Source organism: Coenobita brevimanus, chromosome 80, assembly GCF_032717465.1.
Source record: "Coenobita brevimanus isolate Jiangsu-jjx chromosome 80, ASM3271746v2, whole genome shotgun sequence".
NCBI lineage: Eukaryota > Metazoa > Arthropoda > Malacostraca > Decapoda > Coenobitidae > Coenobita > Coenobita brevimanus.
In genome coordinates, this window is record NC_137033.1 from 26,584,077 (window position 1) to 26,609,625 (window position 25,549).

Sequence of the window (25,549 nt, forward strand, 5' to 3'; positions counted from 1 at the left end):
TAGAAGGGTTTATGATCTGTAACTATTCTGTGTTGGGCTTTGTTTCAGATACCAGGCACAACGTATGATGGGCACGAGGAGTGGGCATGTCACTGCTGGACTGTTCGGCTGGATGCACACCAGTGGTGTTGGCGGGTTGGCTGATGTTGGCCCGGGACGGTTTACCGGACTAAAATATGTTCTACTGCCCTCGGTTCAGGCGTGGCTGTTCCCTGAAAATGAGCCTTTCTACCTCCTTCAGGATAACAGCCCAATTCACACATGCCGGGTTGTTAGGGATGGTTTGGCCAATATACCCACATCACACTGTTCCCACATCCGGCCAGATCCCCAGACCTCAACCCTCTGGAGCATGTCTGGGCAGCAATGCAGCGACGTATGCCTGAAAAAGAACGACCCCAGAACCGTGCTGCTGTCGTCACCAGTGCTTTAGAGGCATAAGGACACATCCAACATCCTCCTGGACAAGCCTTTACAACTCAGTTTGTGGCCTACATGCCTAGACAGCTGAATGCCGTATTATTAGCAGGTGAAGGATGTACTGGGTATTGGTATATTTATAAAATGTGAAGCATTAGTTACTTTCGTTTCCCTGAACATATTGACACATGATTTTGTAAATATTACCATAGCGTAATAAAGCATATGATTAAGCATAACGGATTACTGTATAATGTAATTATGGCCAGTCAGAGACTAATTCATCAACCATACTGAATTATTGCACACTGCATTTCAAAGGTGATGTGTATCAACCTGACATGTGTGGTGTTTCGTGTACTGTCATGTGACAGGAGTCGATAAAGTGTGTGACGATAATTAGGACGTGACTGTTGATCACTTTCTAACATAATCAGTGCACACAGACAGGCATAACCACTAGTGTGAATCACGTTGCCCATTATATGTTTGTCTCCCACGATTCATTACCAACATATAATTGTGCATGAACGATGTTTATATAAACGTAACATTTGCTATATGTTTGCAAGAGGTTATTGCTAGTTGGCGATATAACGCTTCTCGACATCAAGGTCAGACACTAATATTTCAGTGATCTTCGTTCTGTGGTACCAAATGTTTCACGCATATTGTGCACTGATACTTTTGTGACCCAAAGTACCTCCCTTTCGTATTCACCGTGATCACTTGTTGCTGTGTTGTGGGATAAGAACTGTTAGAAAAAGTGATATCGGCAATGCGGCCTGTACTCTCCTGCATCAATTCCACCATCTTATGCAGCGGGGTTCATCAACCACTTGCTATTCACCTTCATGAGGCAGGAGCTTGGTGTGGACCTCAGTGATTGTGACAAGTTGGTGCTTAAAAATATAGCGCCTTGGGAGCCACCCAACTTTAACGTTGATATCACATGTTTCCCAGCACTGAAGACCAAGGCGCCGGAGGCGGAGGTCCACATACTTGTTTCGTAACATCATCGTACGTCATTGGGGTCCCACCAATTGTACACCGATGGCTCAAAGTCGAGTGAATGTGTGGGTGCTGGTGTGTGATCGGCTGAATGTGCCCTCAGGTTTCGGTTGCTGACTCATACATCTGTGTTTACTTCTGAACTTTCTGCCAGACAAAGCCATAGATTATGCTTTAATTTCCCAGCATGACTCGTTTGTCATATTTTCAGATTTTAAATCAGCCCTTCAGGCAATCACATGTTGTACTACATAATTTAATTAATAAACTGCATTCATGAAACAAGTCCTTCACTCTGGTCTGGGTGTCTGGTCATTGTCGTATCTGTGGTAATGAGCAGGCTGACCTACTTGTAAAGTCAGCTGTGGGGCTCCAGGAGACTTGGGATGTTCCTCGTAATATACTGTCAAGCCTCTCCCTCGGGAAGAAATCAATAAATCTTCTGTGACAGGGTCATTGGGACAGACTCAATAATCCATAATGTCACCTGCTCCTTGGTGACTGGGATGGGACAGTGCAAATCGTCTCAGTAGCCTGGAAGAAAGAAATTAAGAATATTGACACAGTTGTGGGTGAACTGTACATACCTCACCCACATGTTGCCATATATAATGAGAGATGATTTTCACCGCACTGTGACATCATATCATCCTGCGCTATCAGCGATGTTTTCATGAACGCGAAATCACTTAAATTACTGGAACACATCAACCGTCCCCTTCACCCTTTCCACCATCTTGGGTGATGGAGTTATTGTCATGACTGATAAGCTGATGGCTTTATTAAGGTACACTGGATTGATCAGAGTGCTGTGGCTTTTTTACCATGTGGTTACGGTTTTTATCATCTGTAAAAATGTATACCTGTACAGTGTATTATATAATTGGGGTTGATGGTTAACGTATATGAAATAATTCCTGCTCCTGACTGTTTTCTTATATTGATGTCCCCTATATTAAACCACGTACCTAACCTGACAGTCACCAGGTGTTGAGTGCAAGTGTGCAGCATAGACGGGTATTGGGAACTCTCGGTCATGGTGCTCTGTTGGACGAGGTATTTCATCTTTTGTAAATATGTAAATGGTTTGCATAATTTTTTGTAAGTTTTCTTAATTAGGGCCGACGGTTGACGTATATAGAATAGTTCTAGACTCCTCTGGTTCTCTTTCATTTATTGTTTGTTATACTGACTACTGTTAATTATTCCTTTTATCTATCTCTAATCTTTGATTTGACAGTCATTATTAGGGCAGTATGGTTAATTATTTCTACTCATAATGTACAAGTAGTCTCTTAGGATATCGGTCATCCTATTCTGTAGTGACGGCTTTTTATGTTTTTAGGTTCTAAAGATGCTACGTTCATTTACCGAAACGTTAGCCAAATTAATCAGGTTGATGATGATGCTTATTCAAGCCCTTTTCACTATTCGACTGCCCTTTCCACACAAGTAATCTGTCGCTGATATCGTGTGTGCGTGTGTGTGTGTGTGTATAAATATAGATAGATAGATAGATAAATAGACAGATATATAGATAGATAGATAGAGAGAGAGAAAAAAATATATAAATATATATATATATATATATATATATATATATATATATATATATATATAGATAGATGGATAGATAGATAGATAGATAGACAGATATATAGATAGATAGATAGATAGAGAGAGAGAGAAAATATATATATAGATAGATAGATAGATAGATAGATAGATAGATAGATATAGTGCACCCACCAAACCTAGTTATCCTTTTTCTTTTGTTTTGGTCCTCTGGAAGTTCAAAGGCGGTCATTCCATCCAGCTTAAAAAAGCAATACAGCATTTGCGAAATTGTACACAACAAACTTACATATTGACCCATAACTGACAGGTCCAGATGGACATGTACATCCTGACCAGCTATAGAATAAAATCTTGAGTATTAAGGTAATTATTTCTTTTTCTTCACATGTGTGCTTAGGTGACTTGTTGTGTGTGTTACAGGTGCGTGATGGCGAGGAGACATGGCATGACGTGCCGCATGTCCCTGGCACCATCCTCCTTATGTGTGGACAGTTCCTCCAGTTCTACTCCCAGGACAAGTACCAGGCCACAGTATGTCCAAAACTGTATGCAGTAGTAGTAGCAGCAGTAGTAGTGGTAGTAGTAGTAGTAGTAGTAGAGAAGGAGGAGGAGGGGGAGGAAGAGGAGGAGGAGTTGTAATAGTAGCAAGGAGCGAGAAGCAAGACCAAAGAAACAGCTGTAGCACATAACCGAACATCTAACACCAGACCAATGCAGAAGAGTTGAACTTGCACAGGAGGCTGGGGCGCTGAACTGGCTGACAACCATGCCTTTCAAGGCAAAAGGCTTCCACTTCAACAAACAAGAATTTATTGACACCATAGCCTTCAGATGTGGGTGGCCAGTTGAAAACCTACCTCAACGCTGTGCCTGTGATGCAAACCACGCAATGGTTTGCAATATGGAAGGCTTTGTTTGCCTCCGACACGATGAAGTACGCGACCTCAGTGCCAAAATGCTGCGGGAAATATGCCATGATGTCACCACTGAGCCAGCTCTGCTACTCCTAGACTGCGAGCACTTCACCCACAGAACAGTAATTGATGAAATGATTGTATTAAAATCTGGAAGTTAATATCTGTTAGTAGGAATAAAACACTGAAAATAATAAAAGAGTAGTTTGTAAGATATTAATTACTTATAAAAGTGGAAGAAGGCCCGCCTCCTGAAGAAAACTAAAAACATCAGTAAAATTGCTAGAGGCTCCAAGGGAAGCATCAAGGACAGGCAGTAGCACCATCTGCCCCTGATGCCAGGAATCTCTGACGTATGTCCCCCACACTCGAACACTCGACCAGCAGGTGACGATGGACAATAAGGGTAACAAGGCACTCATCACTGTACAGTTGAGTCTCACCTCTCATCAGGAACCCATGTGTAAGGCGAGAGTGCGCAGTGCAAAGCCTAGCATGAGCCTTCTCCAATCGCCGAGGCATTGAGAGGAGAACCCTTGGCACAACCACTCTCTGAAAGATTTCTTTTAGTTTATTATGAGCAACACCATCCCAGTTTCTCTGCCAACACGTACGAATCGCGTACCGTAAGTAAGGTGTTCCATCAGAAGCGGGAAGAGGGTAGTTGGTTGGGGGCTGTTGAGAAGAAACAGCTTTAGCTAATGTATCTGCCTTCTCATTGGCCACCGCACCAACATGTGCAGAAACCCAACAGAAGTCCACATGGCCCCCACTCTAAAATTCATAAAACCAATGGATGGGATGCATTAAAAGACTCCAGTGCAGACAAAACACTACATGAGTCACTACAAATCACAAAAACAGATTGGAGGAGAGTAAAAATGATTTTGAGAGCATAGAAAATAGCATCCATTTCCACCGTAACACTGAAGTAATACCAGGAAGGCTACCGCCCATACTAAAGAAAGGGAAGACAACACCAAATCCTACTCCAGTATCAGTCTTTGACCCATTAGTATAGACGGGGACAGAGCCCTCATGAACTAAGGCATGTTCTAAAAAGAGAGAGAGAGAGGGACACCTGAGAGGGAAGTGGGCCCTTTTCTTCAACAAAGGACCTACAAAATGTCACATGAGGGCATAGCGAAGAACCCACCCTTGGGATCCGATATGGAACAGAGAGGGCTAACATAACAGACTGGACCCTGTGACCAAAGGGCTTCGGGAAATTAGGACAGGTGTCATAAACAGAAGATGTGGCATAAGAAATTGAGTCTGGAATGCGGTGAAGACGATACCAACACTTCATCATCAGCATCTGGTGTCACAAATCCAAGGGGAGTACACAGCATCTACAAGCACACTTGAGATTGGAGATGATCTGAATGCTCCGGTTGCCAGACGTACACCAGCATGATGCACAGAATTTAACAACCAGAGGCGGGCATCTGTTGCAGAGGAGTAGACTTCACACCCATATTCAAGTTTAGGAAGAATAAGAGACCTATGCAAGAGGAGCAGGGTCTGATGGTCAGCACCCCAAGAGGTATAAGCCAAAACCGTCAAAAGACTCAAAGCTTTTAGACATGCCGCCTTAACAGAACGAATATGAGAAACCCATGTTAGTCATGTATCAAACAGAAGATCCAGAAACCGTGTCTTCCACACAGGGTATTCTTTGACAATAGAGATACAAGTCAGGGTCTAGGTGAACCCCTCGAAGATAACAAAAATGCATAACCAATGCCTGTGTTAAAGAAAAGCGGAAGCTGCGAGATTCTGTCCAGCTAGAAAGTCTGTTAAGAGCCAGCTGCAACTTCCTTTCTATCAGAGACATTCTAGATGTAGTAAAGGAAATTGAGAGGTCTTTGACATATAGTGAGTGTCATACACCACCAGAAAGTACACTGATAGTGCCGTTAATGTCTACAGCAAAGAGTGTGACACTAAGGATACTCCCCTGTGGTACTCCATCTTCTAGTGCACGGGCATTCGAGATTACTCCTCCCACTCAGACATTTAAAAAACGGTTGGATAAAAACTGCTGAAAAAAAAAAAGGCAACTGCCCATGACGACTAAACACATAAAGAGAAAGTAAAATGCCATGACGCCAGGCAGTCATATGCCTTCTCCAGATTGAAAAAGATCGTGGCCTGGTGTTGGTTAGTGGAGAAAGCCTCACAGACTGAAGATTCCAAGGACAACAGAGCATCAGAGGTAGATCGCATTTTTTGAAAACCATACTGGGCAGGGGATAAGAAGTCACCTTTCTCCAAAAACCACAAAAGCCTAACATTGGCCACCTTTCTCAGAACTTTACATATACGTCAGAGAAATAGGCCGATAATTCGTCGCCTGTAGGTGGTCCTTACCAGGTTTGGGGAAGGCGACAACTACAGCAGGAAACTCACCAGAAAACCAAATCTTATTAAATAACGACAGCAAAGGGACTCATCAGAGAGGTTATGTAGGAAGGCATAAGGAATATCATCACAGCCAGATGAAGAAGCATGGCACTGCGACAGAGCTGCCTAGAGTTCAGAAATAGAAAATGTATCATTGTAAGACTCTCCCCCAGAAGAGGCAAAACCGAGACCACGAGACTCTAGGCGCTGACGCTGACAAGCGAAAGGCAAATCTGCATCCTTCTATGACATGCTGGCAAAATGATCAACAAACAACTCTACAAAAAGGAAAGGATCAGCCACAGTTGCACATGCGGCAGATAGAACAGGAGGGGAGGGAGCAGTAAATTTTCCTGAAATTTTCCTTACCAGATTCCACACCTGAATGAGGGAAGTCCTCGAACTGATGGAGAAAACATGACCTTTCCTGGATGAATGCCTGGCCTCCTTTAAATCCCGCCTCATATAATCTCGTGCCTGCTGATACGCCACCAAATACTGAGGGGTCCCCACGGTGACAACGAAGTCCAGAGATGGCAACTCGTTTAGCTTTCACCGCAGAACTGCAATCAGAGTTCCACCAAGAAACAGGATGTTTAGGAAACTGATGCTTCATTCTTGGAATAGATAATAGGGCTGACGAGTGCAACACGTCTGTGAAAAATGACACCTCCTCAGTAAGACAGCAAAACTCATTGACAGAAAGGGCAATGAAACTTAATTCTCTGAAACGTGGCCAGTCAGCCATATCCAGACACCAGCAAGGAAGACGTGGCTGAGGTCCACCTGCACTAGCAGTCATGAGTAACAGAATATGGTCGCTGCCATACAGGTCTGGCAACACATCCCAGGTAAAATCTAAAACGGCATCAGCTGAACATAAGGACAAATCAGTGGCAGTAAAAGTTCCAGTCTGGATATGAAAATAAGTCATTTTATAGGAGTTGAAAATGTCCAACTCCTCATCCTCCACTAAAGAGGCCAGCATAACACCCCGAGGGATGCCTCACTGTTTCCCCATAGTGGATGGTGACCATTCATATCTCCTAGTAACAGAAAGGGAGAAGGAAGGCTATGAACAAGGTGTTCCAGATCCTTCTATTCAACAGTGGCACAAGGAGGAAAACAAAGGCTTTTACAGCCTATGTAAAAACATCCAGACAGCAACAGCCTGCAGGGGAATGGAGATGTCCAGATGACTGTATGAAATATCTTGGCGAAGAAAGATAGCAGCACCTCCATGGCGACCTTGGCCCAGCACAGGATCAGAATGAAACGCATGGTAACCAGAAGGACCGGAAGGAAGAGCATCACCAACCATGGTCTCCCGGATACACATGCATAGAGGAGTAAATTGAGAAACAAGATGACACATTTCCTCATAATTTGCACATAAACCCCGACAATTCCACTGGATGATAGAACCCATAGTGGAGGGATGATGATAAAAGTGCGAGACTGTACACCTCCTGACAAGTGAATGAGTTTGGACTGATGCTTAGGAAGCCCTTTGGGAAGAGACTGCCCAGCACCAGGAACCCACACCTTGTGTGGGAAATATTTTCCCCCAGAGCAGTTGCACTCTCTATTTTCATCATAGTTATCCCTGGTTAAAGGCAGAGGAAAAATTGAGACCATTGTTAATTGTTCAAGCGGTTTTAATAACCCTGAAATTACGTTCTCTTTAATAATTCTTGTTATTGATAAATTAAATGCTACTGCGTTTAACCCCCGTCGACAACTATACATTGTAAATACATGTAATTATGTGGTATTTTCCACTGACCTAAACTGCGTCTGCGCGTTAGATGATGTGGCAAGTAGGGAAAGATTTTCCTGTTAAGCAGATGTGGAATTAAGATATTTACACAGTTTAAGGGAATATTTGGTCTAACTTTAGTTTAATTAAAACTAAGATTAATTTGTTAGAGTTGCCCTGCACATATCATGATGTAATCTAACTGTATTTGGTACTGTAAATAATTAAAAGTTGGCAACCTACCATTCTATGAGGGAGGTAGATCCTGCCGCACACCTCACTCTGCTCCTAGATCTCGTGGAGTTAACACTCTGTTCCTAGTCACTCTCAAGCTAACACGGTTGTATATACGCACCATAAGGACGCTTGCTTGCTCAAGCAATTACACTAAGCAGCCTCATCGTCATCGGTTAACGATCACTCCCTGTTCACTAGCTAAGTAACCTTAACGAATTGGCCAATTCAAGGGGGGATTAGCTATGAGATAGAAGAGAAATAGTTATTGTAGGTGAGTTAAGGTTAAGTTACGTTTCGCCTAACTCTATGAGACTTGTTTGATTTACTTAAGAACAACTTTATAGACGAGTAACGACCTACGAGTTGTTTATTAGTAAATACCAGAAATTTCTAACATAGCAGTGCCCCAGCAGGGATACCGACTTGTAAACATTAAATATTTTTCACATTTGGTGCCCAGAAAGAGGGCCCCGATTTGTTTACCAGAACTATTAAACATTTTTCACATTTTTGGTGCCCCGACCGAGTGAGGAAAACCGATGTGTGCCGAAGCGCTGAATGTGTTTAAAGTTGCTTTTAATGGGCATAGCTACTACCACGTTCGGTTGCAATGAAGTAGTGGAGAATATTTTAGCAGTGGTAGGAGCCATAGAGGGCTCTTGTAAATCCTCAGTAGCCATAACCCTCCTCGAGCCAAGGAACCTGCCATATGGCTCTCCAGTTTGTTATGGAACATATAAATTAATTAGCAGAGCTGTAAACCGAAAGTTGCAACGGGCCAGGAAGGGAAGGGATTTCATACATTTTAATGCCAAGCCCTTCCAAGCAATGTTGAAAGCTGATGGTATTCATTGGAACCGTCATGGTAGGAAAGCGGTTCTGCAGAAATTTATAAATTATGTAGAACATAAGAAAGGAGAGTTCTATGCTGCACAAGCTATGGGTGAGCCTATGGAGTATTGAGGTAATTAATTCTGAGCTCTGGGAATATGGGTGTTTTGGCAATTGAGTGTGGGGATGAAATAAAACCCTAGAGGTTTAATAACCCTGGGGGATAGGTTGAAATTATAGATCTAATCCCTACACTCCTCAAAATTAAATGAATAATTAGCTGAGCTGTAATGAATATTACGAAAATGGGAGAGGGGATAATTTGCACAATGAGGACTTAATCCCTACCCTCTTCAAAATTTAAAATAATCAAATCATTACTAAGTTGAGGTAAATTTGTGGTTGGAATTCATAATTAAATTATTAAATTAGAACTCCGTCAACATGTCTGTTTCTTTATTGCAAAGATCTTCTAGTAGTAAGGCAGGATGGGTAACTAGAGCCATAAATGATTGTAACCAGTCGTTGGACCAAATACCTCTGTCCAAGGAGAGAATAAATAGCCTCCTAAATATCCTGAAAGATCGATGGAGTAAGTACGAAGAGAGTTACTTAACTTTAGAAGCGGCTATAGTAAAGGTTAAGAATAAGGAACTCTTAGAGTCAGAAACTACGAAGTTTGAAAACAAATTAGAAGAATACTTAACTGTAGTAAAGACACTAGAGTCAGAATATGCTGACACTGCCGCGGAAACACAAGTTGTGGCACAGCAGAGTAGAGCTGTTACCACAAGTAACGCTTCCGGAATTTGATGGGGAGCAGAACTGGAAATCCTTCTGGGACCAGTTCAAATATTTGGTACATGATAGAACAGATCTCCCTAAAGTCACCAAACTTATGTATTTGTTAGGACAGGTCAAAGTAACACCATATCAACTGATAAAAGAATTACCAGTAGAAGAAAATAACTATGAGGTGGCGCTGACCATCCTTAGACAAAATTACGAAGACAGGGAGCAAGTTGTAAGTCATTTATTGAGGGCTCTAATAGAATTACCCACGCCTAGGCGCGATTTTGATTCCTTGCAAAAATTTAGAATTGCAAAAAGTTGTAAATTAAGGGCTTAGGTACTTACGAAGATATTAAGACATCAGATTGGGTGCATTCAAGAACTGTGTCCTTAAAGCTACCACCGACAACCAAGGATGCTTTGTATGGTAGGTACCAGAAGGATAATTTCTCCTGTGAAGAGATTGAGGAAGGCTTGATGCAACTCTGTAAACATTTGCAAGGAACATTAAACACTACTGAGGTCAAACAGAAGACTGAAGTAAAGAAAAAACCCACTAACCAAATGATTGGGAAAGTTAAGTCAGAGAAGACTAGTATGTGCCTAAAGAAGAGATAGGTACTTTCCTTAGCTCCACAAAGGCCGAGGATAAAGTATTAAAGATAAGGAATAGACATGCTGAGGATATTAAGGAAGTATAACCTTCCATGGTAAAAGACAGGAAAGTTTGTGTCTTTTGTGGTGAGCAACATTCCAGTGTATCTTGTCAACAGTACCCTGATTATGCTTCTAGAGTAGGGAAGCTTCAGGAACTGGGGTGTTTTATAATCTGTATGAACTCCGAACATACTGCCGCGGACTTTAAGACTAAATTAAATCTTTGCTTTAAATGCAAAAAAGATCATCATCATAGTGCTTTATGCCCTAGGATGAAAACTGAGGTTCCTAAACCTGCAAGCGTCAATATGACAATTGCAAAAGGGAATGCTCCATTAGTCATGCCAGCTGCAGTACCAATAGCAGATGTGAAGGTATTGTTTGAGAATAGAAACCAATTAAAATGTACCCTGTTTGATACGGGTGCTCAGAAAACTTTCATTTCTGCAGACATTGTGGAGAAATTAAAGTTACCAGTTATTGGCAAGGTAAATCTAGCCATTACAGGATTCTTAACAACTAAGAAAGCTCAGTCGTTTGATTTAGTTAGACCTGTAATACAATTAGGCAGATATAAATGCCGTATAACAGCAGCTGTGCTTGATAATATGGAGACAAGTATATACATAAAGGGATTGAAGGAAACCTCTGATCATCTACAAGGTTCAGGGATGAAGTTGGCTAAACAGAATGTGGAATCAGATACTGTGGGTCGTCCCATAAAAATGATAATTGGTTCTGATTATTGTGGAAGGTTCCTACATAGGACTTTTAAAAGGAATAAGGTACAGTTGTTCAAGAGTCCAGGAGGTAACCTTATTATGGGTCAGTTGCCTTTTCCAAAACAAGTTAAATGAGAGGCCAAACTAGTAGACTCAGTCTTTGTTACCCCCACACAGTCATTGATGGTAGCTAGAATAGGTGCAGAATTAGAACCTACTCAGATAAATGACTTGTTGGATGAAAATATTGAACCTGTACACAAACTGTGGGACCTAGACAGTGTAGGTATACACTCTGGGGAACCAACCCCTGAAGATAAAATAACATTGGACCTGTATAATCAGTCTGTGGAATTTAAGGATGGACGGTATTGGGTAGGATTACCATGGAAACTAAACCATTCAGAGTTACCAACAAATTACCAAGCAGCTAAAGCTCAGTTAAATTCTCTTCTAAGAAAGTTGAGAGATAAACCAGAACATCTGATCCTATATGATAATATTATAAGGGATCAATTGAAGAATAAATTTATAGAAGAGGTAGAATACCCTGTTAACCACAAAGAAGGACACTACTTACCACATCATGCTGTAAGCAAGGATTCAGTAACTACTCCCATAAGAATAGTATTCAACTGTAGTAGTAAAGCGTCCAAGGGATCAGCTAGCTTGAACGATTGCCTATACTCAGGACCTACACTAACAGAGAAGTTAGGGAATGTGTTACTAAGATTTAGAGAGAAACCTTACGCTTACACAGCAGACATTAGTAAGGCTTTTCTCAGAATAGGACTGAGAGATGAGGATAAGAATTTTACAAAATTCCTCTGGCCTCATGATCCTCAAAATGGGGATAGTCCATTGAAAACTTACTGTTTCCGATCGGTGCTCTTTGGCTCTTGTGCTAGTCCTTTCCTACTTTGCAACACTTTAAAGCATCATTTTGAAAATGCCAAATGTCCAGAAATAGGGCAGGCTTTTTATATGGATAATTTGCAAGGTGTTGCTGATACAGAGTCGGAAGCTTTGAAGGCTTATGAAGTAGCCAATTCCGAATGTGGGAAGGCAAATTTGCCGTTACAGAGCTGGAATACAAATTCACCGCTTTTCAGGAATAAAATACAAGAGGACTATCCAGATTCTCACATTCCCAAAATTCAAAATGTGTTAGGTCTTAACTGGGATACAACAGCTGATGTAATAAGTCTGAAACCAATTAAGTTCTCTGATGTCACTCTCACCAAGAGGTCCTTGTTAAGTCAGGTTTCCAAGCTATTTGACCCATTAGGATTTGTCAGTCCTATAGTTATGAGGGGCAAATGTTTAGTGCAGGAGGCTTGGCGAGAAAAGTTAGACTGGGACACTGAATTAGGTGAGACATATGTGGAACAATGGCAACAGATTAGAAAGGAGTTTGAAACTGCATCAAGCATATGTATTCCCAGGAAAATAAACAGTAATGAGAAGTCGCACTTACACATATTTTGTGATGCTTCTCAAAGGGCCTATGAAGTAGTAGCTTATTGCGCAACAGGAGAGGATGGTAAAATTATATTGTCCAAAGCCAGAGTTGCGCCAATTAAAGAAAGAACCCTACCTCAAATGGAATTGGCTTCCATAGAAGTAGGAACTAAATTGGCCAGGTATATAACCACTACTCTTGATACTCAGTTTGAGGACATTTACATATGGACTGACAGTGAGATTTGTCTTTACTGGATAGACAAGGAAGACAGTAAAATTCCTTTCGTCCGTAATAGAGTGAAGACTATTAAAGAGCTGTCTTCCAGATTTAATTTCATGCATGTGTCCTCCAAACAAAATCCAGCTGATCTGCTCTCGAGAGGTTCGACAGTAAGGAGACTGATCAAAGATAACTTGTGGTTTAAAGGTCCTAAATGGTTACTCACTAAGGATTGGCCTGAACAAAAACAGTACAGTATTGCTGAGATTAGTGCAGTGAACTTGGATCCTGTAGTACCTGAGCCAGAAGTAATTGACATCAGCTGATTCTCATCAATAAGACAACTTCTAAATACTACTAAATTGGTTGTTGAATTTCTGAATAAGAAGGTGGGATTTCAGAAATTAGATCCCCTAGAATACTGGCTGAAAAGAGTACAAAGAAATTTTTACGGGGAAACATATAAACATTTAGGCCAAGACACTGGAAAAGGGAATATGCTGAAGAAGAATTTAGGCTTGTTCTTAGACGGAAAAGGTCTGATAAGATGTCGAGGCCGATTGGCAAAGGCTGACTTGCCCATCCAAACCAAACATCCCATTTTATTACCTGAGAGTGGATGCTTTGTACAACTTATTATAAAGGAAGCCCATGATTCCACTCTCCATGGAGGTGTACCGCAGACCTTAGCCCAAATTAGGAAAAAGTACTGGATTCCTAAGGGTAGACAGGTTAGTAAAAAAATATCTCAAAAACTGCATCATTTGTAGGAGGTATGAGCAGCGACCTTATATCTACCCAGGACCACCAGCCCTACCGAAGGATAGGGTGAACATAAGTCGGCCCTTCCATATAACAGGAGTGGACTACACAGGGGCTATAACTGTTACGGGTGAGGAAACTCCCCATAAAGTTTACATTTGTTTATTTACTTGTGCCTACACAAGGGCAGTCCATCTAGAATTAGCGGAAGACCTAAGCTCAGAGACATTCCTCAATGTCTTTCGTAGATTTGCCGCTAGAAGGTCTTGTCCTGGCAAGTTAATAAGTGACAACGGAACTAATTTTGTTGGAACAGCACCTTTACTGTTGAACCTAATGAACGACCCAAAGGTTAAGTCGGCGCTGGGAATCCGAAATTGTATTTGGCAGTTCACAGCTCCAAGAGCTCCATGGCAAAATGGATTTACCGAAAGAATGATTGGTATTGTCAAGAACTGCCTGAGGAAAACATTACATAGAACTAAGATCACGAGAGAAGATTTAAGAACAGTAATAACTGAAGTTGAAACCAGGATTAATAATAGACCCTTGACTTATCAAGATGACACTAGCAACTCGCTAGTGGCCTTAACACTGGCTCACATGTTATATGGCAGGAAGCTCCATCCGATGCCTTGTGTGGATATCCAGGAAGAAGTTGATGATCCTAACATAGAAAATAATGATTTAGGACAACATCTTCGGGAGGGATATCAACGTCTGAAAAGGGTGCTGGATTCTTGGAATAGACATTGGAGCGAAGAGTATCTTTTGAGCCTACGCGAGAGGTTTTATGGAGCTCAAGCTGCCAGCAACAAATCAGTTATTAACATAGATGTGGTCTTAGTGAAGACTGAACAGCCAAGATCCCAGTGGCCATTAGCTAATGTGATCTCCACACACCCAGATTCTGAAGGGGTGCTGAGACTCGTAAAAATAAAATGCAGGGGACATACCAGTATAAAAACTATTGATAAACTGGTACCCCTTGAGTTAGCAGCCACTCCAGATCCAGAGGATGGTGAAGATCAAACGGGTCAAGAGGCGCGACCTAGTAGGGCCGCAGCACGGGGTTCTCGAGAACTATGGAGGGAACTCTTGGCTAAGGGTCCTATTACATGATACAAAGTTCATTTTCCGCCGGCCCCAAAACTGTGGGAAATATTTTCCCCCAGAGCAGTTGCGCTCTCTATTTTCATCATAGTTATCCCTGGTTAAAGGCAGAGGAAAAATTGAGACCGTTGTTAATTGTTCAAGCGGTTTTAATAACCCTGAAATTACATTCTCTTTAATCATTCTTGTTATTGATAAATTAAATGCTACTGCGTTTAACCCCCGTGGACAACTATACATTGTAAATAAATGTAATTATGTGGTATTTTCCACTGACCTAAACTGCGTCTGCGCGTTAGATGACGTGGCAAGTAGGGAAAGATTTTCCTGTTAAGCAGATGTGGAATTAAGATATTTACACAGTTTAAGGGAATATTTGGTCTAACTTTAGTTTAATTAAAACTAAGATTAATTTGTTAGATTTGCCCTGTACATATCATGATGTAATCTAACTGTATTTGGTACTGTAAATAATTAAAAGTTGGCAACCTACCATTCTATGAGGGAGGTAGATCCTGCCGCACACCTCACTCTGCTCCTAGATCTCGTGGAGTTAACACTCTGTTCCTAGTCACTCTCAAGTTAATACGGTTGTATATACGCACCATAAGGATGCTTGCTTGCTCAAGCAATTACACTAAGCAGCCTCATCGTCATCGGTTAACGATCACTCCCTCTTCACTAGCTAAGTAACCTTAACGAATTGGCTAATTCAAGGGGGGATTAACTATGAGACAGAAGAGAAATAGTTATTGTAGGTGAGTTAAGGTTAAGTTACGTTTCGCCTAACTCTATGAGACTTGTTTGATTTATTTAAGAACAACTTTATAGACGAGTAACGACCTACGAATTGTTTATTAGTAAATACCAGAAATTTCTAACATAGCGGTGCCCCGGCAGGGATACCGACTTGTATACATTAAATATTTTTCACATTTGGTGCCCAGAAAGAGGGCCCCGATTTGTTTACGAGAACTATTAAACATTTTTCACACCTTGTGTCGAACATCCGTAGGCAAATGTGAGGACGAGGAAGAGGAAAGTCTTACAACACTCTTCCTCTGAGGTGAAACAACACTTGGCTTGGAACTGTTATGGTGCACAGTGTGTCACCGGGTTGAAGATAACCTGGAGGAAGAAGAAGAGGGCTGGACAATGGTCTTCTGTGGTGGAGCAAGAAATGGCTTGGCAAGGGGACCGCAAGCTCCCCTAGCTGGGGTAGAGCAGGCAGTGCCACCATGAGAAGGAACATGATCGGTAGCACATCCCACAGTGCTGGAACCCTGAGAGGGGAAGGCCTCATGCAGCTGAGCAAGGGACATCAACGACCTGGGTACCACCACCGTCTGGTTGTGGCTGGGCCATCAGCGAATTGCCATCCTCAGCCTGCACTCACCCTGATCCCTGAACATCCTGAGTAGGAGTAGTGGACTCCACTGCAGAGATCTTTGGTAGCAGTGCTTCTATCTCTGAGCACTCTGAGGAGCCACGGTGATGCCTACCATACACAGGAGGGACTTTGGGAGTTTTGGATGTGTCAAGGCAAAGCGTAGTGACAACACTGATATTGCCACAAGAGGAACGGGGGGGGGGGGCATTCCAGATGCAGGAAGCACCACCCCAGAGGGGACACCTCATGAGACAGGAGGTGCCTTCTTAGAGGAAGCACAGCTGCATTCAGGCTGCACCCCCTCTGTGGAACCCCCCGGCTGAGAAGGCCAGGAAGTAGAACCCCAAGACGTTGATGGGGTATTGTGTGATTGCAGGGGCACCTGCCAGGTAGCTTTAGGGTGAGACAAGGGAGCAGCAAAGGTGACCCCAGGGCGTATGAACCTCTCTTACCCTGGCCTTTGCCTCAGAAAAGGAAATTTTCTCCTTCGTTTGGACAGAAATAATCTCATATTCAGAATTGCATACATCGCAATTCCTTGAGGAGGCCATATGCGCCCCTCCACAGTTCAAACATTTAGAGGGTTAAGAACAATCAGCTATATCATGGGAAACACCATGACAATTTCAACAGGCCTCAGGAAGGCCAGATGCTTCCCACCAGCAAGAACGGCAAACATGACCAAACCTTTGACAATAATAGTACCTTCTAGGTCGGGGAACATAAGGTTTACCCTTAGGCTTCCACCACACAGCAGTGACAACTTCTGGCAAAGTAAGGCGATCAAACATTAAAATAAGAATGGGCGTGGGTGTTAAAACCCCCATCAACTTTCTTCATAATTCTCTGCACTTCTACAACTCCCTGAGGAGCCAGCACCCCCAGGAAGGAAGATTCAGAATAATAGACCAAGTCATGAGAATATACAACCCCACGGGATTGATTTAAGGCCATGTGACAAGAGGCAGATAGTGGATAACCGGCAACCATTGTAAGGGACTGGATGCGTGAACTCTCTTGATTCCTGTCCTCTAGCAACAGAGAACCATCCATATGCTGTAACTAGACCACAGTGAATCTGAAAACAGTTCAGGTTCCAGAAGGAAGTACCATCAGCCATTTTAAGTACTAGATATTTTGTACAAGAGTGTTTTGCAAAGACATCAGGTAACAGCATGATGCAAGGGACATCTGGATTTGCAGTTTTAGCAGATGACCCAGAGGGTGTGTGGTCATCTTCAAGAGAGTGACCAGGTGATGGCGACTCGTGCAGCTGGTCACTGACACAAGAGTGGTTGAAGAAATTTTTAATGTATCCATATGTACATCAGTGAGAGATACAATGGCACCAGGAGCCAAGGGAAACTGCCTACCAGGCAGTGAGGGAACCGAGTGCGGTCTGATGGGAGCAGGGTACCTCTTCCCCAGAGGGTGACCCAAAAAGGACACCCTGTGATGCGAAAGTTTGCTCCCATCAGTGCAAAGACCCTCTTCCCCAACATACCCCAGCCCAGACACCCAACCAACCAACTCAGGACAGCACTAAGGCGACCTCTCCGGAGGGCGGCACTGATGACCCATTGGGGTAACCTACGTTTCGGGCAGCGCTTAGTCAGACTCCTCACCCACAACCCTACCGGCATGGGAGACCCTGCCAGATGCCATCACATCTGTGGGCAGGCTTGTGGGATCACGGGGGCATGCAAGCTCCTCCACCACGACATGGTGGCTGCCCACGAGGGGGGGGGGGGCACAGAACAGCAAACATATCAAATGATGCAAAAGTGGATGTCAGTGCTCGAGGTTTCTGGACACATGGGCAGAGGGCATTCTTCGACATCAGGATATTCGATCCCATGGCAGCATGTCATCGTGAACTGTCTCTCGAAGCTGCACACAAAAGGAATGAACAAGAAAAAAACAGAAACTATCAAGAAAGGATGCAACATGTGGACCACGATTGATTCACTCCCCTTGTGTTCACAGCATCAGGTGGAATGGGTCCAGAGGCAGTGACATTCTGCTTGAGACTGGTAGAGGTTCTTTCTGAGAAGAAACATGAACCGCAGAGTTCTGTTATGGCCTGGATAAGATGTCGACTGTCATTTCCCTCGTGAAGTCTGCACTCCTATTTCTCAGGGGCACAAGATTATCAGCCCTCAGGCCTGTCTCTCTGGTGGGTATGGATTATGAAGCTGCTGTGGTCGAGGGTCGCGTAGACCAGTGACTCCAATAGATTAATGTCTTTATTAACACTATAATGTTAATGAATATAAAATAAAGCAATAAAAGTAGTAATAGATGGTTGGTAGTCACTGCCATTGGCGTGCTTGGGGCAAAAGGATTGTAATATGAAGGTTAGTGCTAACCTTCACATTACAACTCCAAATGGTGAGCTGTATTAACCCACCCTGTCCCGTCCACTTTTTCACCACTGGTACCCCCCAATCCCGACCATTTTTGGACCCAAATTTTTTTTGCCAAAACTTTCGCTTTTGGTCAGAAACAATGGTCAATCACCAAGAAAGTGTTCACCGGGGTCCATAAGTGGCCTAAACAGGTATACCTTCGTCACACCTGGTACCATGTTCTCTGTATGTGGTCTGAGGCTCTCACGTTTTCTATGGTATTATAAGTCTGGGAAACCAATGAAAGTAAGTAGATATGTATTTATTACAAACATAAAAACATGTGATACAAGAGTAAATTGGATTTTATACAAAAATAGAGGTGAAATAAGCATTGTACCATCGGGCAAACCGAGCGAAATCGGCCAAACTGTTCACGATGAATCGCTAACATTGCTGAATCATGATACATATCATTTTTCTACTTACTTAATACATCTCCAATAACATTATACCATTTTACATTTTACTGAACTGTTTTTACGTATTCACAGGCCTTTCGATAACATTTAGCGTAATGTTAGCGCTTATTTACGTAGTGAGTGAACTCGCTGTGACTGTTGTTTCAACTCGTATTGTGTTTTTTCAACTTACATAATACTTTCCTAATAACATTATACACTTTTCCACTTTAGAGAACTGTTTTGAGATAGTTTCAGGCCTTACGTAAATATTTAGCGTAATAATAGCGCATAATAACACAGAGGATGAAGTCGCTATGAGTATTATTTCAACTTACAACCTATTTTTGTACTTATATAATACTTCTCCACTAACATTACACATGTTTCCACTTGATATAATTGCTATCACATAATTGGAGACCTTACTATTCTACTGAGCGTCATATTATCGCATATTTACACAGTGAGTGTTATCGCGATATCATTTGTTTCATCTTACACTAGTATTCAACTTATAAATTACTTTCCTACTAACATTACACCCTTTTCCACTTTATATCATTCCTATCACATACTTACAGACCAGAATGTTCTACTGAGCGTAATATTATCGCAGATTTACACAGTGGGTGTACTCGTGACATCAATTGTTACAACTTACACTATTTTTCAACTTATACATTACTTTCCTGCTAACATTACACCCGTTTCTATTTTATATTCTTGCTATCACATATTTACTGACCAGAGTGTTATACTGAGCGTCATATTTTCGCAGATTTACACAGTGGGTGTAGTTTTGATATCACTTCTTTCAACTTACACTATTTCTCAACTTATACATTACTTTCCTGCAAACATTACACCCTTTTTCAACTTTATATAAGACTTGGCACATACTGACTGGCCTTACCATTATACTGAGCGTCATATCGCCATCCCACACAGTTTCAGTAGTGTATGAAGTTATGGTACTCTCTGAAATATGGCTGAAGGCACAACGCAACATTGGTGGTGGTGGGGGAGGTTGGGGAGGTGGAAAGCGGCGCCTTTCATCACTCACACTTCTCTTCCCTCTCCCTTTTCCTTTACCCTTTCCCTTCCCTTTCTTTCCTTTCCCCACATCCTGGGGCTGTGGGTAGGAAGTTTGGGAATATTGTGTGGCGAAAGACGTGCTGGGGAGTGGGTCCACTTCCTCTCCCCTAGGCCTACGTGCACCACGTGCTCGTGCTGCCTCCCTCACACCACTTTCCCTTTCACCCCGCACTCCTGCCACACCACTTTCCCTTTCACCCCGCACTCCCACCACACCACTTTCGCCTTCCCCAGAAAAAACACTAGGACCATACCTTATTTGCCTTCTCGCCCCACCTTCTGATCCTCGGGGTGAGATTTTTTCCTTCCCCAACCATGTGGCAACATCACGTCCTAAGCCGCCGTCATCATCATCGTCCTCATCCTCGTCCTCATCAGAACCTCTCTCTAGGGGATGGAGAGAGGTCCGTGCAGGTGGTTTGGGTGCAGGCTGGCCTTCCCTTGCCTTACGATATGTGACATACCGCTTTTTACGAGGCGAAGGGACCTCCTCATCACTGCTTGTTATTTCCTCCTCAGACTGCACATAATCTCAATCCACCACATCATCATCAAGTGGAGAATCACTATCTCCAGTGAAGGCATCCAGGGCGGATTGTATTTCGTCGTCTGAGAGACCTTTACTCACCATGTCTGACCTGGGTCACTGCTAACAGGTGAGTGACCGAGACAAGGGCGAGCATGGGTCACGCGGGTCTGGGACGCTGCCTGCCTGGCGGCAGGTAGGGGAGGCTTGGGTAGGTGGGCGAATCGAAAATCTCGCGCGAATTTTGAAAATTGTGGAAATTATGAACCTTGCAATTGCAGGACGTTAAAGTACGTCGACGGGATTGGCAGTGACAAAACGTGAGGACGTGGAAGAACGTCAACGGGATGCTGCGGGTTAAGGAGGTTGATTTTGCTCATCACAGTATAATTCCCCAATGGATGGAGGTGCTTTAAGTTGTAGTAGAAGAAAGTAGTAGTAGTAGTAGTAGTAGCAGTAGTAGTAGTAACAATAGTTGTTGCTGTTGGTTTGCTGTTTGATTAGTATTAGTATTAACAGCAATAAATGAAAAGGGGTGGCAATAGGCCTGTCTCGGTGTCCCTTGTACTTTCCGCATCGCAACTAAAAGAGGCACTTCTTTGTGAAACCTTCTAAAGACCCTTCTATATAACTAAGAGGTTCTCGGTATCTTCCACAATTTTGGCATGTTTTTCACCTGTCCAATAATGCAAAACACAAGGGTTTAGTGTTTACAACTGCTCAGTGGCTGAATGACACACAGCAACTAAAGTCGTGCAATCTTTTTTTTTTGGGGGGGGGGGTCTCTAGCTGCCCTCAAGCAGGCGAGTTACCCATATCATTTGTTGGTCAAGGTGACTGAGTGTCGGAGCATGAGACTGGAAAGAGAAAGGTCTGTTGCTCATTTCTGTTAGTGGACAGTGTTTAAAACTTTCTGCCTGAGGTGGTACCTCCGTGTGTTTATGTCAAATATCGTCTGACAGTACAGCAGTAGGAAAGAAATAAAAAACATATTCCATTACCATGCTTCTATAACCCCCATTGGGGAAAATTTACCTTAATGAGCATTTAGTGGTCGACATACCCTCTAGTCACCAGTGGCAGAACAGAAGTGTGGGAGTTTGTGTTAGGCCTGGTTCGGGCACAGGGAAAAATTCCATTAAAAACCAAGGGTGACCTGAGTGTAACACTACTGTGGTGAACAGTGATCATATACTTCCTGATGATGTGCTGTAGTGGCGCCAGTAACCATCTGTCATGGAACAGAATAACAGCAGGCATTTCTCCACCAGACTTGACTTTGTAAACACCTGTCTGTCTGTCTGTCTGTCTCTGTCTCTTTCTGTCTGTCTGCCTGTCTGTCTCTCTCTCTCTCTCTCTCTCTCTCTCTCTCTCTCTCTCTCTTATCTGCCTCACAGTTCCCTAGTTATCCTTAATAAGGTTGATCTGCTGCCTGTCACGTGAAAACCTAAGCAAAGTATGCCACTTAGAAGAAGTACTAGTTTAGAGGGAAATGGTGTTGTGTTGTGGAACTTGTGTTGAGTCCTGATTATGACCGATATGATATTGTGACCTAATACCATCTGTGGTGCTATTTGCTCTGCTAATGAATAAATGAAAAAAATATTTGGTTAAGCAGCCAGTGGGATAAGTTGGCCCTCAGATAAGTTCATGTTGAGCATATCTTTCAGCAGTCAGCGTATACTAGAACAGTGTCAGGGAAAGTGAACCAGGAGCTTGAGAACTTCCTCTTGGTGGCAGTACGTTAAAAGTTTCTCATGAAAACCAGGCTCACCCGAGTAAAAAACCCTTTCTACCTACCAGTAATAAAAAGTGTTCATCCTTTGTAGATGCATCGTGTGATCATCCCAGAGGAGGAGGGGGGTCGTCAGTTGTCCCGCTTCTCCATCATCTACTTCAGCCAATCTGACAGTCACCTGCCCATGTGGCCACCGTCAGCAGACAACCGCACACAGCCACCACCCACGGTCGAGGAATATCTTGCTAAAGTTCTTACCAAGCCCACATACTGAGATAATTAGTGACCCTGTTACACAAACCTTCTGAAGAATAACGCCGTCACCTCTCCACGCTCGAAGATGGACATCTGTGGACCTTCCATAATGTGAGGAAATAACTGACGTGGTGGTAACTATAGTCACAATAGTGCTACGGCACAGTTTCATCGCTTCGTGGTTAGGTTAGTTCGGCTTGGTTGGGGTGTAGATGGCTTTTCTCTCTCTGTTTGGGAAATCAAGAAGTACTACGTCTTTGAAACTGCAAAATTACAAGATATATACCACTCCACTATTTTCATCCTAGCAGTAACCTAACCGTGAAGCAATGTAATTGTGACGTGACGCAACTCAAAATCAAATTTTAGCTCCTGATGTTTTGGAAGGTTTGGGGATAGGCGACGGAGATATACTTCAAAACAAAACTGACTGTAATATTGTCATACCTGGGATGGAGCAAAAGGATTATTAACCCTGACTGATGGCGATGTCTTGTTTGCCTTATTCTTCCTACCACCGAACGATTTTAGTTTAACATAGGAACGATCATTTGTGGTGAGTTTTAAAGGTCTCTCCTACGCTAAGAATATCATGAAAAGATAAACAAGAATTGTATTTAAAAGACACCATCATATTGAAGGAGTTAAAAAGAGGCAGACATACATTTCCGATATCAGCGGCCAGTGAAAATGGGGTTTGATGTTTCATAAAAAATCCTGGACGTCATTTTTTTTCATGTACAGCTACTTTTTATAAGACATATCGTTAGACTGTTACTAACCCGATCAGTACAAGAGGTCACCTTAATCTCAGTACAGCTGACCGACTGTAGCAAGAAACAACACTCTTAGGGTGCGGCCACACTTGCTCCAAACTTTTTACTGTCAAGAGGAAACGAGGCTCAGGGGTCCTTCCAACGTTGAGACTAAGATACTGCAGCGGCTCTATTCCGGTGCTTTGTTTATTCTTGTCAGTCAATTGTTTTGGGAAGTGTGCGACATCCTACACCACCAACTGATCTAAAGGCCGAACATTTGACTTTGTCCTGTGACATTAACCCTCGACTGATGGCTCTCAAAAACTAATTCCGTCATTCTTGCTTGACCCATGTCATTTCTCCAAATTAGATCAAAACTGTTAGAGTTAACCTTGCCCTGTGACACTGACCTTTGACCTTTCCTGTAACCCTGACCTTTGACTTCTCAAAATCGATTACTTTTATCCTTGTACTTAAAAGCCTTCCAAAGTAAAGTAAGACTAAATTGACCTTACCATGTGACCTTGACCTTTGACTTAATGCTTTCAGTGGAACAGAGCCATCCCACAGGTGATCATCAACCGTTCCAAGTTTGGGTCTTAATTAGGTCAAAACTCTTTTAATTTTGTTCACACACATACACATGTGTAGAATTTCAACATTACCTTGTGAACATGACCTTTGACTGATTGTGCTGAAAATGGAATCTCTGACCCCTTTCACAAAGCTTGGTCTACAATGGATAAAAATGTTTAAGTTGACCTTGGTGTATGACCTTGACCTTTGACCTTTTGTTCTTAGAAACAGTAATCAGCTTCTTGAGTTATACAAATAGGATTCAGTTGAAACCGTTTTAGTTATTTAGTTCACACACAAACACACGGGTCCAACTTTAATCTTATCCTTGGACCTTGACCTTTGACAGATTGTTTTCAAAATTGAAACCCCATGTTTCAGCATTACCCTCAGCCCTTTCACCAAGTTTGATCTAAATCGAATAAAACTGTTTAAGCTGATTTTGCTTGGTAAAAATTTTACCCAGTCCTCTAACCTCGACCAGTGACCTGTTGTTCTTAAATATATATATATATATATATATATATATATATATATATATATATATATATATATATATATATATATATATATATATATATATATATATTGTTACATAGCCTATGATTTCATCATCATTTGTGTAATTCTAACTTACAGTATGCTGCATGTTTGATCACGAGCGTGTTCTACCTCACTCCCCCCCTCCTCCCTTATAGTAGAGTAAGTCGTTCTTTCTGTTGTTCAGAGCAGGATTGTCAACTCTTTGTCCCCATGGCTTCATTTGCGCATCCTTCTTACAAGTTGTATCAAGCTCTGCCAGCCCCTGTATAATGAGCTCAGTCTCTGCATTATTGCCACTTAGATCTACTCCTCATTTTGCTCACATCTCTGTCCTCCCCTGTACAGTTGTTATTATTGTGAGTGCTCAGGAAGTCTCCAACCATCTAGCAGCTGTGTAATTTGAGTATAACTGTTATTGCATTTTTTCTTGTACTGTGTAGCATAAGGTGTTAATTCTTAGGCCTAGTAAGGTTTTTGTGATTCATGTGTTTTTGTGTTAGTCATTATTAATAATATTTTGTATCTGTAATAATATATCTTGCATTCACTGAGTATTATCTGGTATTCGCACTTTATCAGGGCTGACTTAGATAAATTTACTCTTGCTTATTTCGTGTTAATAGAGGCTATTGCAGTTAAACATATATTTAACCTGTTTTTTGCCATTACATTATCCTTATGAGTCCTGAATGTTTTGTTGTTAGTTTGAGCATTAAACTTTAATTTGTAATTTTACCTAACTTTTTTGTTTTGAACCTGGAACTTTACGGGACAGTAGTGATTTTTAGTATTCTCACTTAAAGTGTACATTAGCTTTCTCTGTTCCGTAACATAAATTTGGCGACCTCTTATCAGGATATTCAGGATATTATCATAAGGATATTGCTTAATATTTTGCAACTGTGATTTATTCATGATGTCTACTATTACTACACTTGATGAAGCCAAAGATTTTTTGTCAAATGTGCAA